Below are 18,519 nucleotides of genomic sequence, written 5' to 3'. Positions count from 1 at the left end.
GTTCCTGCGGTTCCCTCAGTTTATGTTTTATCTTGATTTTGTATATTTGTAATGGAATATAAGAGATTTGAACACAGGTTAACTGCTGTTGCCTCTTTTTTACGGGAGATGGGATCTACTTTTTATACATTCTAGGAGATTGTTTTTATAGCGTGTCCTGAGCGTCCTCTACCATGACATTCAGTAAAATCATACTCTGATCATGACAATGAATTGGAGTTCAACTCTTTTTTCTGAGATTTAACTTGAAGTTGTCAGACATTTAAGAGAAATATGACCTATCTAATATCGTTTTGAAATATCGGATATCAATTTGGTTCAATATTCAAAATTCAACATTTATTGGTTTTTTTTCAATTTTCAACATCCATCATTCTATTTCAAAATTCAGCATATAGATTTTTAACATTCAACTTGCGATGTCAACATTGAACGTTCAAATTTTTAACATTCGAAAATTGAATGTTGAATGTTAAAAATCGAATATTGAATGTTGAATATAAAAATAAATAAATATATATATATATTAAAGAATGAGTGTTTAATTTTGAAATTAAATGTTGAATGATAAACATTTTAGCATTGGGAAAAATGCATGTTGAATTTTAAAAAACGATAAAATTTAAAAATTTAAACATTGAAAGAAAAAAAAACCTAATAGCAATTATAAAAAAAAATGGATTTGAATGTTGAATGTTGCACGTTGAATGTTAAAAATATAAACATTGGAAAAGAGAACAAAAATTAAATGTTGAATGATAAAATAATATGTAAAGTTGAAAGAAGAATTTTGCATTTTCGAATGTTAAATTGAACATTGAACTAAAGCCAATAGTAATAAGAATTTGGATGCTGGAAAAAGAAAGTTCATTTTTTAAATCGAATGTTGAATGTTGAAAACTTGAACATGAAGAGAAGGTGTCGAATGTCGAAACCTTAAAAAAAAAAAAAAATGTTGAAAATTTTAACATGAATAAAAAAAGAATTAAAAAAAAGGAAAATGAATATTGAATTTTGAAAATAGTGACATCGGTGAATATTGATTATTGACAGTTTGTTTTTATGTTGTGCTTTTACACAACTGTCCCAGGTTAGGGGAGGGTTGAGCGCACACAAACATGTCTAACCCCGTCATATTATGTATGTGTCTGTCCCGTTTAATGAGCCTGTAATTCAGTGGTTGTCGTTGTTTCTGTGTCTCATATTTGTTTTTCGTTTATTGTTTTGTCATCAATCAGGTCGTTTTTTGTTTTTGTTTGAATTGATTTATATTTTGTCGTTCATAAATGAGTATGCGGTACGGATTTTGCTCAATTTGCTTAATATACGCGTCAGTTTGACTCTGTTTGATAGTTATCTCGTGGACAATCATACCACTTGTTCTTATTTTATATATTTGTTCAAAAAGAGAGGCGAAAGATACCAAAGGGACATTCAAACTCAAACACAAGTCGAAAATAAACCGACAACGCCATGTCAAAACGAAAAAGAAAAAGATAAAAAAGACATACAACAGTATACAAAACACAACATAGAAAACTAACTACTGAGCATGACGAACCCCGCCAAAAACCGGGGATGATCTCAAGTGTTCCGGAAGGGTAGGCAGATCCTGCTCAATAATCAGCATTAGCAGTCGTCTGCTAATCATCCGAAACATACTGATATAAGGGACAATGATCTATAGAAGTTCCTAATGTCAGTGTTTCACAAAAAAACCCATTAATATAAATCCGACGTTTACGTGGGATGTTATTCTGTAGGAAACCTTTCATCTAATCTACAAGCATCACATACATAAATATATTGATGATGATCTGTCACTTACTAACCTATATTTCAGTGAATGCTTGCATCTCATATATCCCATACTTAAGGATACGACCGAAACTAGCAGGTCTGTTTAATATCTTGATCTTTCTCTCGATTTTTACACAGATGGAGACTTCAAACTAGAATCTATGACAACTTTCCAATTCTTAACTTCCCACCATACATCAACAGTAATATACCCTCTGCCCAGGTTTTACGTTTTGCCGTACTTCGTGCATGTTCACACTATTCAGACTTCGTTAACAGGGATATGCTCCCGACACAAAATCTGCCCAAACAGAGTTATAGAAACTTCAAGGACGACTGAAATCGACACTACATAAGTTTTACGTCAACATCACGAATTGGTTGATCAATACGATGTGTGGATGTCTCAAATCACTAGTGACATGTTTTCGAGCGTTAAATGATGATGCATGGCTGCTTATCGTCCAGCGGCAAATTAATATGCATATTCAGGACGAGATCATGTTAATGTAATATGAAATTTAGCCCTGCTTTGTACTAGACCGACACGCTGAGCCCGTTGTTTAACGTGCTAGTTCACAAGGTAACAGTCCGCAGGAAGATATGTCACCTTACCCGGACACATTATTCTGACTCCGAGCTGACCAGTCTTTGCTCTTATTCCTTAATGCCGCGTGCTTAGCGGTGAAGCAGCAAATACCAATTTTAAAGTCTTTGGTTTGACCCGGTCGGGGTTCGAACCCACGACCTCACGCACTCGAGGCGAACACGCTACCACGAGACTACCGAGGCGGTCGACCTAGTCGTCTGATCTGTAGTTTTACCGATTGTGACTTTTTGACTGAGTATGGATTCGCATGACGGGGATGCATGCATGGTAGGAGATGCTTACCATGTCGACGCACCCGGCCTCGTTTTTTTTGTACATTTTCAGGCCACCTACGGATCCCTAAAGAATTTGTTACACAAATTCTTCAAGGGACTCATGAAACCTCTTAGAGGTTGTTGCATGGTCTGGACCCTTGCTCGCTGTAACAAACAGTATTTCATTATATTTTATAATCTTCTTTTCTCTACAAAAATATATTTTCTTTCCCTAATGTGCGAATAAAAGAATTGCAATGCATTATATTGATAAATCTTTAATAGAATGATATATGTTTACTAAAGTAAAATCATAAGTTGCCGAATGATGAGAAACTCCATGTTCCTAAAAGGAAAAGAAAAAGCAGTAATATATAAAGTAAAACAACAGGTTATAACTTTAGAGAAAACTACAGATTTGACAATATGAAGCCCACCGAAAAACGCGTTTACTCGTGTGCCTCTGACAAGAGTTTGTCACGCAGCTCATTACATATAACAATCCGATGATAAGTCCCGAAGAGGACAGGAGAATGAATACTAGTACAATAAATGTAAAATGGATAATCCGTAAAGGAAAAAAGTAAAGGTTGTGTTTGTAAACTTTCGAAGTGAACATTTTTTAACACTGCCACTAAGAAGCCTTGTTCGTTAGCTTCCAAGTAAGGAAATGCCCTCTATTTGCCAAAAATATTAAGAAAACAAATAAATTAGATACATTTAAGATCAAATCTATTTTATAATCGGCTGACATTTAAAAGCTTCTGTTATATGTATGAAAACGTGTGTATATTGGTAGCAATTTATAGGTTGACACAAATATTCATGCAGACACGTGTATATTGTTGAAATCATATATTGACCTCTAAATGGCTTTTGAGTTTGGTTCATTTGCATATACCCAATATCTTCTTGAATTCACATATACCATATTATCGGTTGTAATCGATTGTACTGATTAGTTAGTGATTTTTCTTGTCGGTTGACATTTAACGTACAAAAAGTGCTTTAGATTATTTTTATATTTGTAAAAGACCTTGAATTGCTGCATCTGCTATAGGTTAGGTCAGTTGTAGGTATATAAGTTGTAAATTGGAATTCTAAGAACTATCGTAAATAATTATTAATGTATATTCTGTTTGAATCCATGTGTTTGTAAATATGATATTCGAATCTTGTTTATTTAAGAAACGAGTTGCTCTCCAAACCGATTAAGCAAGTGAGTTGTCATGTCAATGTTTCCAGAGAAACAAAAATCCTTCTGGTGTAAATGTATTACAATAAAATTGTCCAAAAGAAAAAGATAGACATAAGACATCCATCAGGAATGAGTTTTTACATAATTTATAAGAATACAATGATCTACAGCTAAGATCGTTTACTATTAGATATAATGTTTATTTACTAAATAAACAACAAAGAACATATTCATTTGTATAAGCGAAATTAATTCTGAACTTGACATCAATTTTTTTAGAATAATCACTTTAACATTTTGGTACGGGACAATAGTCCCAAATCGCATTAGGGTCTGTGGTAAAACACCAAGGAACCCCTGTATTGTCTGGATCTCTACAATAGTTTGTATCCTTATCTGGACCTGCTGGCATTGTCACCCTATGAGTCCAGACGTCGCATGGAATACCAGCAGACGTACAGGTGACTTTTCCTTGATATGTAGTGCTATCAGTATAACAATCTTCGTCTGTCATAAAAAAATACAATTTGTTTTTATTTACTATTTTACTAAAAAAAATTAATTTTGTAAATCATGAAAAGATTCATTGTTACAAACTTTATTAACACTTTATAAATTTGGTTCGTATATAAGTGTTTTTTTCTGAATTTACATGAACCGTGAACGTAAAAAATGGAAAGCCGGAAATTAATACTTTAGGACTAAATGACCAAAAGGGACATAAAAATAATCACTAAAACAATGTTTTCGAGGGCAAGTTAAAAGCTTAGTTCATTAATTATATCAAAATTTTTCAACGGAAATGTATATGTACAAGAGAGGCGAAAGATACCAAAGGGATATTCAATGCTTATAAATCATTACTAGTATGTGCACAATATTGTGTTTTGAGATTATATTAAGGCAACAGTAGTTTATCGATGTGCAAAACTGAAAATAAATTGATTAAGTAGACCAATCACGGATACACGCAAAAGCTGAAGGAATAGCATGAACTCCAAAGGAGTCATTCGTTCAAATAAATTGTATGTATTCTTTTATTCACAACAGCTTTTTTGACTTATTTTCGCAATATGAAAACAAGTTGACATGAAATTGAGAATGGAAACGGGGAACGTGCCAAAGAGACAACAACCAGACAAAGAGCAGAAAACAGCTCAAGAAAATGTACGTTACTAATAGTCTTTTCTAAACTTCTATTTACTAACATTAAATTGCATATATTGACAAGTCTTATCTCTTACAAAAGGAAAAGAAACCAGAGCAATGCATGAGAGATAAATTCTTTAAATAAATATAGATTATTTCTAGTGACTGATATTTGGGTAGTATTCAGTTAAAATAATGCTGAATGGAATTGTATTATAGCTATCACAAGAAAAATAAATTATTCATAACTTAAATATTTTCCTTTTGAGACATTTTAGATGACATTACTATCAAATGTATCATAATCTTATGTGCTAATGCAAGACAGCCAAAATAATCTAGTTGTATCAATATCTTCAATTTGTTCTTTACACATAATTATTTTACATTTATGCTGCAACTTTGTACTCCGTGCTAACAAAAGAACACCCTTATTCATTCACATTTCAAGAGGATTTTTCAAGCTATTTCAGATTTGTTTTCCTACCCATACGATCAAAATAATCCATTGTCCAATTTCAGTCCAAGAACCGTCTTTTTTTGCAAAAAAAAAAAAAAAATAACACAAAAGTTAGGACAAACTAAATCCCTGTATACAAAACTTACGGATAGAGAATGTTTAAATAATTTTTGATATGATAGGTGTTTATGTATTCACTATTTCTAAATCGAGAGAAAATACAAATCAAAAGAAGGGAATAAATTTTACGGACATACAGGCACAGACGTATACTAAGAATTAACAGTGAATCTAAAATATATAATTTTCGACACCGTTGATAACCTGGAGTTCTATATTGCGCTTCGCTTGAGACATTTATCAAATAGCCCAGTGGTCAAAGGTCGCAATGAACCATACTCGAAAGTGTAAAACATCGATCACTGAATATGATATGTCACTCCGACGCAAATTTATAGCGTCGATTACTACCAATAGTTATGGTTTTACCGTACAAATAATAGTTCTTTGAAAACTGTATCTTGAATATTGATCGTTTATATTCGAATGAAAACAGTGACACAACTAGAAAATTTACATCCTGACACTACTTTCACATACTCTGCATAAGACAGGCACAATATCAAAAGTACCTGTGCATGAAACAATATAATCAGTCGTCCACTGATCATCCGAACCACACTGAGATACGGGACAGTGATCTACAGAAGTTCCAGCTGCCAGTGTATTACATGTGAACACCATTCCAATAAATTTACCGACGTGGAAGTGGGATGTTGTCCCGATCGGAACCACAGGAAGTCTTTCGTCAACACCACAGGCATAACCTGTTCATATACAATATGTGTTTGTTGTTTATGAATAATACATATTCATTTTGTTAAAGGATTAATGACTTGTTGTTTTTTTTCCGAAACTACATTGTTGTTGGTTTAAGGCACAGCAATGTAATTAAATAGTTTTATCACGTAATTGAATGCAATAAATGGCTATTAAGTATTTGTTGTTGAAGTTAATATCAATATCGATATATACTGTGTGATCAGATCTTTTCCGATTAAATAAACGTGCGAGTAAAAATTTATTAATATTCTACAATAAGCTCAATCTACCATATTTGGTTCATATGGCATTATTGCTTATGATTTGCATTAATACTTTGAATAAACATATCAACTCACATTTTACAATGTAACAATATTCCCAGTTGACAGCTGGGTCGGAGGTGTAACAACCGGGGCCACCTTCATAATGAGTTGATTCTCTACAATAGTTTGTGTCGTTAGCCGATGTGTCTAACGGTACATAGTGTCTAATATGTGGGGTGTCGGTGTTCCAGTACTGACATGGAATACCACTAACTGTAAAGTTGATCGTACCACTATATTCCAAACTAGTTGACAAATAACAATCAGCCGCTGTGTGAGGTAAAAATAGCAATTACTAGTACAGCCTTTCCTCTTTCAGCATTCCATCATCCATGCATTTTCAACCGGGTCGTTTAAAACAAATCAAAACATTACTTAGTGAATGACTTGAGATTATTCATAGTAAGTTTGTGTTTAATGTTGAAATGACAAAAAGATTTACATATGCCCTTATCGTTTTGCAAATTAAACATATTTCGAAATTCTAACACCATACGCCTTTAAGACTCCAAAATGCAGTTTAATCCTTTAAGAAACCATTAAAAATTCCCTGTGCGCAGTCTTACCGAGCTGGCCTTTGCGAAATCAATCAACTGTACAATCGACAGGACAAATCAAACAATATTTAATCTGTCTTTATGTCAGTTATGTACTGGAAGTACAACGAATGTCACTTGCCTTCATTTGTCTCTGTTTGATGAGTTTAAAATACTCGTTTGATAAAAGCGTAGTTGCTAATTTGAATTAGATTTGTAAAAAGCCAATCATTATTCTGCAATGAATAATACATGAAGGTTTGGTTATTCTTTGATTTGATGAAATATTGTGTTTGAATAAAGAAACGTTACTTTCGTCGGGTGTATGAAGTGCCGTCTTATTCTTATAATTAAACATAGATTACCCCCTAGTATTGTCCAGTTCCTTTGTTGTGAAATTGGTGTAGATACTGTTTCTTCTGTTGTTGTTTCCTGCATGGTAGACACTGATGTACCTATAGTTGTTCCTGAATCTACAGCGAAAGTTGTTTCCTGCATGGTAGATACTGATGTACCTATAGTTGTTCCTGAATCTACAGCGAAAGTTGTTTCCTGCATGGTAGATACTGATGTACCTATAGTTGTTCCTGAATCTACAGCGAAAGTTGTTTCCTGCATGGTAGCCACTGATGTACCTATAGTTGTTCCTGATGCTACAGCTAAAGTTGTTTCCGGCATGGTAGATACTGATGTACCTATAGTTGTTCCTGATGCTACAGTTAGAATAAGATGTTTTGACATAAAAAAATATCTACCTTTTTTCAAATTTACGATACATTTCTGTCCGCCAAAAAAGGTAGTACCATAGGTGCATACCAACAGTTCACATGTTTTAGTAACCTTTCTGTATTACCTATTATGTCTGTTTGTTTTGCTCACACATTGTTGTCTATAATATAATGGCGACTGTCATACAAGTGAAAGGTTTAGCTAGCTATAAAACATCTTAGGGCTTGACTAGATTCAGATGCGACGAAATACATATTTTTGTTTAGTATTTCTCTGATAAGGTACTTTAAAAGCATACATTATACATAGTTGACATTTATATTTTACTTTGCTGTGTAAAAATGATTTGAATATATGAACAACAATATAAACCTAAAAACCTTTTTGGTATATTCCATTTTACGAATATCATCATTTGTGCCTGAAAGATTGCATAAATTGACCATTGCAAGTTATTAGGACTTTATTTGTTCTAGATTGACCTTATTGTGATGTAATTTGTTCTCTTTTTAAGGCAGAAACATATTAACGTTTTACGTCATTAAGATATGTAGTTAAAGATTCATTACATTATAGTAGACAGTCTCGGCTCCAGAATCTTCGTTTCACGACCGGAATACAGCATGCTTCGTACTTCAACCAACCAACTAATTAACCGTTAAACTTGAACAGAACTATATAATATTTGATATCAGTACAGTTCCATAACCGATCATAACCAGTAGAAAAAATATCTTGCTACATGTAGGTAAAGTAGGTGGTAATTAAAAAACAAAACCATGAACTTTCAATCTTTTTTTCTTTCTGAAAATCGGAAAATTTGGGTCGGCGTATCGTAAACAAACAAATAAAAAAAACTCAACTTATATCAAAGGTAAAAATCTAGAACGGCAAATTTAAACTTAAACCACAGGTCCATAATATGTATGGTTAATAGTTTCCTGCATGTACCAAACAGCTTATTTTGAATATTTAATGGGGAAAACTTATATAAAAAAAGTCACCAGCGTATTCCCATCCAAACGGAGTAGCGCCATGTCACAAGTTACAATTTGCCAAAAACCTTATGTCAACTAATTTTTAAGGTTTCTGAGAAATTGAGAAAAATTTCAAAGTTCGAAATTTAATAGATGACCTTGACTTCAATTTCCTGGTAAATGACCAAAAAAATCATATCAAAAGCCTCTAGATCTGTATGACTTCATTTATGAGTTACCCTAACATACATTGTGTCACTAGAAAGGGAAATAACTCTTTGTAACAACCATTTTGGAGAACAAGGCTCTACATGGTTCACATTAACTTTTCAAGGAATACAAACAGATGCTAATCCAGCCCATATGAGCTCAAGTTTGTGGCTAAAACATCATGACCCCCACAGAAGATTAATTGAAGCTTTGATTTTTTAAATTTGAATTTTATGTTTATGGTCTATGGGATTGAAAATTTTAATATTGCAACAACGAATTATGTTCATAAAGATTGATTGATTGATTGTTGGTTGCATAACGTCCAGTGGCAAATATTTCATGCATGTTCAGGACGAGAACAAATTAACAATAAATACAATAGGTAGGTCATGTAATAGAGGTCGTCCGGGATGAAGATCGGGGAAATTTGGACTGCCATGGGAAAATGAGGGTATATAGGATAGGGCCAGAAATTTAGCCTTGCAACAGGCTATCTACGAACCCCTCAAAGAGTTGTTGCAATGGTTCTTAACGTGCAAAGAGCGTGGTGCTCTCTCTACACGAGGCATCATATTTAACCTCCCAATTCTGACCGGGTGTGGCTGAAATCTTGTACACCCCGCACAGTCAAACGGACGCCCCGCTTTGGCAAGGGTTTTACTGCCGGTCGGAGGAATACCAATGGTGACCATATTTTTATTCCCGAGTCAACCTTGGGGGTGTTCATAAAGACATTTATAAACAATTAAAGTAATGCAAAGTACCAAAATATTCCAAAGTTAAAATATTTTTATGTACTCTAGGTGGACAGGGATATGTTACAGGCATTTTCTAAATTTAGGCATTATGTAAAATGACTGAATTTTCAGGCAATTTATAAAATGCATATCCTTGACAGGCATTATATAAGTTGACTGAAAATACTGGTTATTTTGTAAAATGACTGAAATTTTTAAGCAAAATTCAACAAACTGCCTGTTCACTTTCTTGTTAAAAAGAGGATAATTATCATTGAGATGCATTTAACCAAAAACACAATATCTTGTTAAAAAATTAACTGATTGTTCGGTAAAATTGCGTTTATCTTCCAAAACGAGCTTGGCAAGTTTGTATTCTTTTTAGTGGAACTACGTAAAGTATGTACTGTATTTCAAATAGTAATTGTATGATCTTCTTGTCATGATGGGAGAAGGACAAATTGTTCTTACAATAGAAAAAAGTTTAGAAACGAATTTTTTAGAAATCTAGATTCAAAACTGAAGTTGTAATATGACAGAAAAGTTGCTTCGAATTTATACATTCTGAACAGCCAAACAGATTCCCTCTATATAGCATGGGTTTCGCCATAATTTATGTCTAGTTCTGATGCAAAGGTACATTCATCTTCACTGCCCAAAAGAATTCTTGGGTCTTTACAATTGGATGAATTAATGCTTAATTAGTTAAACGTTGTAAAATCTTGAAAATCGATCAAGATGAGACAAATAAAGGTGCCCCAACTTGGTCCCCTGTTATGGATGCATCAACCGACATGCGCATAGCTGCTTCAGTTTGTTGAACTTGCTGATAGCAAAAAAGATGTCAGTCAAGCTAATCATGGTAATGTGTCTTTGAATCCGTTTGGAACACATGACAAAGAAGACATTCATGTGTCTACTTTTTGCGAAACCCATTGTTGGTTGAACTTCAAGTGTTCAAGTTATCAGAAAAAGTATCGACAACGCTGTATGTGTGATGGTCAGGGTTTAAGCAGATGTGGTTGAAGTGATAAGTCTTAGAACAGATTTGACTTCAAATGATGTATTTGCAACAGAACAGGACAAATGAGTAACATATCCTGCCATCCAAAACTTTATATGAAATAACAAATAATTGTCGAGTTCGTTGCTTGTGGTAATTTTAAATAATTCAGTAGAATTTACTTTTAATTATTTAAACTCTTAATATGCAAGCTTTAAAATTCATTAATTATCATAGATAAAATTGCTCTGTTGTTCGATACTTTCAATTGCTCAGTTTTTGTTAATAATTGATTCATAAAATAATTTCAGGCATTTTCTAAATTGCTTTTCAATTTTTAAATTACCAGGCATTTTACAAAATGCCTAAACAAACTTGTCAAAATATAAAATGCCTGAATCTTACTGTAAAATGCCTAAATTTTAAAAATGCCTGTAGCATATACCAAGAAATTTGTTTTGCATGCACACGTATAAAAATTGCGGTTTTTATCCAACGCAATCATAGGTTTGAACGTTGTTTTCAATTTAGACTTATTTATATTTTTTCGTTTGGGCTTGTATTATATTTGCCTTCGGGTTTATATGATCCGTTCATCCTATTTCGACTCTTCAAAATTCAAGAGTCTATCCTAAATTGAGGTAAATTATATGGCCTTCCAAATACCGTTTTGATTCCTAACATCACTGAAGAGACATTAATTGTCGAAATCCGGATATGGTGTACAAATTTTTGCACCTCATGTTTGCGGTATACCATCTTTTCCGCAAGTTTATTGTTTTCTGTTTGGTATTAAATTAATAATAAAAGATCCATTTTGTTACATCTTGTGATCCGTTTATTTGGCAATCGCCAATGACAGTCAGCAGGGTTTAAGAACATTTGTTGTTCGATATGTTAGTCAAATGCGTTTTGTTAAAATATACTTTTTCACTTTTTTGGTCTTTTGAAAAATGTTGTTTGTGCTGTATTTAGACCCCTCTACCAAGAAATTTGTTTTGCATGCACACGTATAAAAATTGCGCTTTTTATCCAACGCAATCATAGGTTTTCAATTTAGACTTGTATATATATATATATATGTATGAATATAATTGATTATCTAGGTATATGTATCAATCAAAATTTTATTTACTCTCCAGATAAACATTCAATTTAATTTTTTTTTCTAAATTAATTCCCAATCACCAGAAAGAAGACCCAAATATGAAATGTAAGATAAACTTCAATTTTTATAACCTCATTCGGTCAACTTGGAGGAGGGTTTCTAAAAGACATTAATTTGTATATCTGTTACATAAAATTAAAAAAGATAATTTAAAATGTCGAAATGTGCATCTGCTGCAATAAAAATTGTATCGGTAATGCTATGATGACTTGGACATGTCTATGGGTGGTCTTAGGACACGTCTTATTTCTAAGTCAGGTTAACAAAAGTCCTCATAGATCATACCCTTAATTTTGTTCTAAAGTTTGGTAAACTAAATAGTTGTCTTAAAATGGTCTTAGGATAGTTCTAAACGTTAGGATTTCGAAATAAAAACTTCAAAACGGAAGTTTGTTGACATCAGTCATCCAGCAGAGTTTGGAGTTTTGTTTTCCGAAGAAAATGAACTTGAACGAAGTCCTTTTCTTCGCGTGATTCAATGAACACGTGAGTACAGGTAATGAAAACGAATAGTCTGGACCAAATGTGGAATCTTTAAAAAAAAAAATTACAACACAGTTTTAACCCCTAATTAATCATGTTCATTTAGTTTCTTATTTTTTATTATCAATTGTAGTATGATCATTTATCGAATTGTTATTCTTGTAACAGTTTATTTAGTGTCAGAATATAACTAATGTAATATACCCCGTATACATGTATACTATACTATATCATAAATTTGTTTTATGTACTTCCCTCTCTCTATGTATATATAAAGGAACAAGACATAGTATTTGTCGGTAACAGATTGGTACATTAACGTTACTAGGATAGATTGCGGTTAGGTGTGTGGAACTGTCGAAGATGGTCAATTGATTCTACCGAAAACCTTCACGGAGATCTATTTAGCGATTTTTTATCAGATGCCAATTTTGCTATGCTAAATGGTCGATTAGGCGTTAACGATTACACACACACACACACACACACACATATATATATATATATATATATATATATATATATATATATATATATATATATAAACGCCTAAAAAGTGTACACAACAACACCAATAACAAAAAAAGGAACTATAAATGTAATTATTTATAAATATTTCGGATAACAGATATCCTTCATCAGTAAATATGATTGTGATGTTGAATGAATCATATATCAGTCTACTTAGATTAAACTATACAAATCTTGAAATTTATACAATAAAAATGTCAAACCGAACATCAGGTAAGACGCTTGCACAATTCTAAATATGTGTTAAACACGACATAGGTTATATGACTAATTACAACAGAGAGTTCAAATATATGCTTTAAATAAAAATAATAATGTGCGATATGAACTAGCACAATTCTAAAGCTTAAACGGTGACGACAGTTATGATGTTACAAGAACGATTGCGTCAATAAGAATTCCAAATAAACAGCACTGAACGATCTAAATTTGTAAATATTTCAAATTTAACAACGGTAGAGTAGTTGCAACAGAGTCTGTGTATTTAAACATCGCAAACAAACGGCCGTTTGTTTGCGATGTTTAAATACACAGACTCTGTTGCAACTACTCTACCGTTGTTAAATTTGAAATATTTACAAATTTAGATCGTTCAGTGCTGTTTATTTGGAATTCTTATTGACGCAATCGTTCTTGTAACATCATAACTGTCGTCACCGTTTAAGCTTTAGAATTGTGCTAGTTCATATCGCACATTATTATTTTTATTTAAAGCATATATTTGAACTCTCTGTTGTAATTAGTCATATAACCTATGTCGTGTTTAACACATATTTAGAATTGTGCAAGCGTCTTACCTGATGTTCGGTTTGACATTTTTATTGTATAAATTTCAAGATTTGTATAGTTTAATCTAAGTAGACTGATATATGATTCATTCAACATCACAATCATATTTACTGATGAAGGATATCTGTTATCCGAAATATTTATAAATAATTACATTTATAGTTCCTTTTTTTGTTATTGGTGTTGTTGTGTACACTTTTTAGGCGTTTATATAATTTATTTATTGTGTACGTGTATCGTTACTCGTAACGATCCAGCGCCCTCGTGGGAAAAATCGTTGACTATTATTCAGACGTTTTATTTTTTTTTTTTTTTTTTTTTTTTTTTTTTTTTTTTTTTTTTTTTTTTTTTTTATATATATATATATATATATATATATATATATCGCCAGCCGGTAGATCTGTTGTGAACTATATTTGTCTGCTGTACGAGCAATTAAACTGTATTTTAGATTTTAATGTATTACGAATGTCGAATATAATTGAGTCTGTGGATTGCTACCTAGAAAGTATACTCGATCATTCCGTTCTATTATGTGATCTTAAATGAGATATCAACGTGAAGTAAACGATTGTAAAGTGAGTAATAGTATAAAACGCAATACCAGAAACGTTCCGAATGATTTTCTTACTGACGAAAGTGTGCAACAAATGGTTCGAGACACAATTACGAAAATAGAAAATTTTAATCACGTCGACCAGGACATGCTTACAATGAATTTCAAGAGCTTGTCCAACGTGAAATGAGCAATAAAAACCAAAGGTCGAAGTCGTTTTATAAACCGTATTGGAACCAAACACTACAGAATCAGTGGAATATTGCTTGCGAATGTGAAAAACAATGGCTGAAATTACAGGGATCTCCATAACGAAAAAACTTATGAAAGATAGATATTGCTCCGAAAGGAAAACTTTCGATAAACTTAATCGGAAATTTAAAAGAAAATATAACATTCAGAAAGAAAGGGATTTACAGGAGCAGTTGAATTCGAATTGCAAGCGTGATTTTTGGAGAAGTTTAGGAAAAAAATACAGACAGTATTCTACTATGGTTGAACCAGTGTTATTTTATTGTTCTGGAATCTGGGGCACAAAAGTGTATTCAGTAATAAACTCTATTCAGAACAAAGCAGCTAAAGTTTTTATGTCTGTTGGAAGCTACACCTCAAATACCGTGATTCGAGGCGATATGGGTTGGACCTCGTGTTTTATGAAACAACGAACTGCATGTATACGATTATTCTGTCGGATATTGCGACCCGATGATACGCGTTTAACTCGAAAGATTAACATATAGATTTTAGAAATGTTTGTACATAAGTCTACATAAGGCTGGATGTTTGGTCATTTTAATTCTGTGTTGTTTATGTAATTATGTCTGATCAAATATGTGACACTATAATAAAATAAATCATTATTATTATTTACTATTATTAGTATAAAATGGTTTAGGATAGTCATATCTTAGGTAGGACCATGCCCAGGCACCTTTCTTTTACATCATAAGACATGTCTCAGCAAATTCCTAGGACTATCCTAAATCAAGTCATAAGACGTATCTTAGGACATAAATTTGGATACTTCCTTTGACATACCCCTAATAACGTTTTTGTCATACCTATACATTTTTTTTATATTACTAGGCAAGCTTAAGACTTTTATCTACGTGTTTTATGTTCTGTAATCGTACTGTGAACAACAAATTTATTTTGTAAAAAATGTTTCTGTACTCCTTACAACAAAATTATCATATTTACATTTATCGGTGTACGTTACTTTATTTAACGCCATTTTGTCCAAGGTTAAAGTTGTCTTTTTGACATCAATATATCTTTTTTATTTATATTGTTTTTATATTGTGTCATAGATCAAACTTATTTGTTCAGTGTATATTTACTTGTTTTTGTGTATATGTCTTTTTGATGAGTTAATCCATTTCAATTGATATTTTATTGTGTGTCTTTTTATGTTGTAGTGTTACACCACTGTTTCAGGTTAGGGTGTGGTTCATAAGTGTTTTTCGTTTCTCGTTTTTTATATAGATTAGACCGTTGGTTTTCCTGTTTAAATTGTTTTACACTAGTCATTTTGGGGCCCTTTATAGCTTGCTGTTTGGTGTGAGCCAAGGCTCCGTGTTGAAGGCCGTACTTTGACCTATAATTGTTTACTTTTTACACATTGTGACTTGGATGGATAGTTGTCTGATTGGCACTCATACCACATCTTCTTATTTATAGGTTAGATTTTGTCTCTTCATTGGTATATGTGATTATTTTTTATGCTTTTACCTAAACAGTTTTATATGAATTGGCATATACATCTTAAGATTTTTATTGTATCATGAAATTAAAATTAAATTTTTTTTAAACAAATTTGGAAAAACTGAAAAAAAAACAAACTTATTTTATCCGCCATTCTTCTGATAGACTTTCACAGTAACCACTCTATAACTACACCTATTAATGATCTATTTGCTATAGAAAGTCATTTCTGATTTCTCGTACTTCAATTTATATTTTTTAAAATTAAGTGAAAACAGTAAATGAAGAATTCTGAATCAGATAAAAAAAAATAAAATAAGGGGTTATTCTATTTCATGTGTTTTTCAAAAAATTGTTTTTGTTTTTAATATTTTGCAATGTGAAGTTAAAAAAAATCGGAGAAACATAGTTGATGTACATGTTTTAATTTTACCTTTTTTTAGGATTAGAACTACATCTTGAGATAAAGTCCTGTTGGCAGAACTAGGCTGGGATTGACGATACAATCCACACATCATTGTTGTAGTATTGAGAACTGCCGTCATACAGGTAGAAGTTATTCCACACAAGGAGGTACAATGTATACTACTCCGAGCATATTCGAATCTTATCAAATATTCATTTCCCGGGGGTTGACCCGGCATAACATTAAAATAGTCTTTGTGCTGTAGAGACTTGACCACCATCATAAGTGTCAGAGTAAGGATGCCTTGTAGTATACCGACTTTCACCATTATGATTAGACACAGCTTTCCCAAATGATTAAACTATCAGAAACCTGAATATTTATATGTGCGTCTTACTGTCGACGATGAATTAGCATAACAAAACTCATCAAAGATACCAGGCTTATAATTGACGATTTGTTTTAGTAACAAATATTTGCCGATTGTGACATCGAAAAGAAAAGACAAAGAAAAAGACGATCATAGTAATTATATACAACATGAATTAAAACCCGGGCCTCGTTTTCTAAAAAATCTATAGAAATAATACATATATCTATATTTTAATTACTGCTTCCAGTATTTATATTGAAATAATTAATTGTTTCCGAAAATAATTTATTTTCTTTTTATCCTTTAAAAACTCTTTAGTGATTCCTATAAATTCTACAGTGAATTTGAGCAAGTTCAGATCATTGGAAAGTAAACTGTATAATCGAATTTTGCTAATACAAAGATTATATTCAGAAAAAACAATGTCCTGAATTAAACCAGTGAATGATGTGGAAAAAAAAACCTTCTATTTTTTTTTCAGTGAGTTTAGAAACTCCAAAGTCAAAATCAGGGAATTTACTAATTTTAAAACTATTCCACCCAGGTATTATACAAAAACTCAAAAAATTTCAGAGATTTACAACATATAGGCAAAACAATAATCACATAAACGGAGGATCAGTATGAGAACAAAAGGAGAGAGAATGGGAGTTGTTGGTATCTAGACTGAAACTTGAAACGTACCTTATCCAAAATATCACTAGTCTTCTTGTAAACTTATACTAGGTATACGTTTATCAATTTCATACTTTATACATTTTTATTTGCGTTGATTGAAAGCGAGAGTTTGAGACAAATTAAGATCACATTGAACAGTATTACTGCTAAAGGTTTCATTAACCAATATGAAAGAAAATTGTTTTGAGTGATCATCAATACACAATCACTCTTATTTGTAAAATTGTCAACTCGATTCTTGATTAAAAAAATGATAGGAAAAATATTAATTTACTTAGTCCGGTCCAGGCCAGGTATACAATGATATTATTCGGAATATGGTATATTTTATTACACATTGATAATTAATGTTTTCATTTAGTTTATGGTCGGTTTCAATATTGTTACTTTACCAATATAATTTTGAAGGACAGTCGTCTATAGATTCATTACTTCATGGTCAATATTGTTTGAAGCGAAGCAATAAACTCCCTTTATTAATTTTGATATTGTTTATAGGTTTGTTGACTGGTTAATTGTCGGGTGTATTTTACAAAAAGGACAAGAACAGAGTCCCATGACACAACTATCAGAGACATGTAAATACGAAGAAACACTGGGTAAGTTCAAACATTCAAAATTCACGTTTGATCGACAAAACCCAATTTGTATTCATTTTTATAAAAGATTAATACATATTTTAATAATAATCAAAAGATAAACTGGATTAAAAAATCGTCAGTTTTAATTTAACCTTGAGCTACTGTGATCCCTTGGATCTGTTTGTTAATTTTGGATAGAAAAATAAATTAAAAAAATAATTCGGCGAAAAGACATCTTTATGAACATTGTGTGTTTCAGAGGAGTTTAAATTTTTCCGCATACAAGAGAGTGCAATGCATATGAATAGTTTCCAACTAATAAGATTACTTTTACTGTTCCAATTTGGTTGGTATGCTACATTTGCAGAAATTACAGACACGGTGAGTACTGAAATTGTCATAATTGTTATGAAAAGTTAATCTCTTAAACAATTTA

Source organism: Mytilus californianus, unplaced genomic scaffold (assembly GCF_021869535.1).
Source record: "Mytilus californianus isolate M0D057914Y unplaced genomic scaffold, xbMytCali1.0.p SCAF_1, whole genome shotgun sequence".
Lineage (NCBI taxonomy): Eukaryota > Metazoa > Mollusca > Bivalvia > Mytilida > Mytilidae > Mytilus > Mytilus californianus.
Note: the sequence above shows the minus strand (reverse complement) of the source record.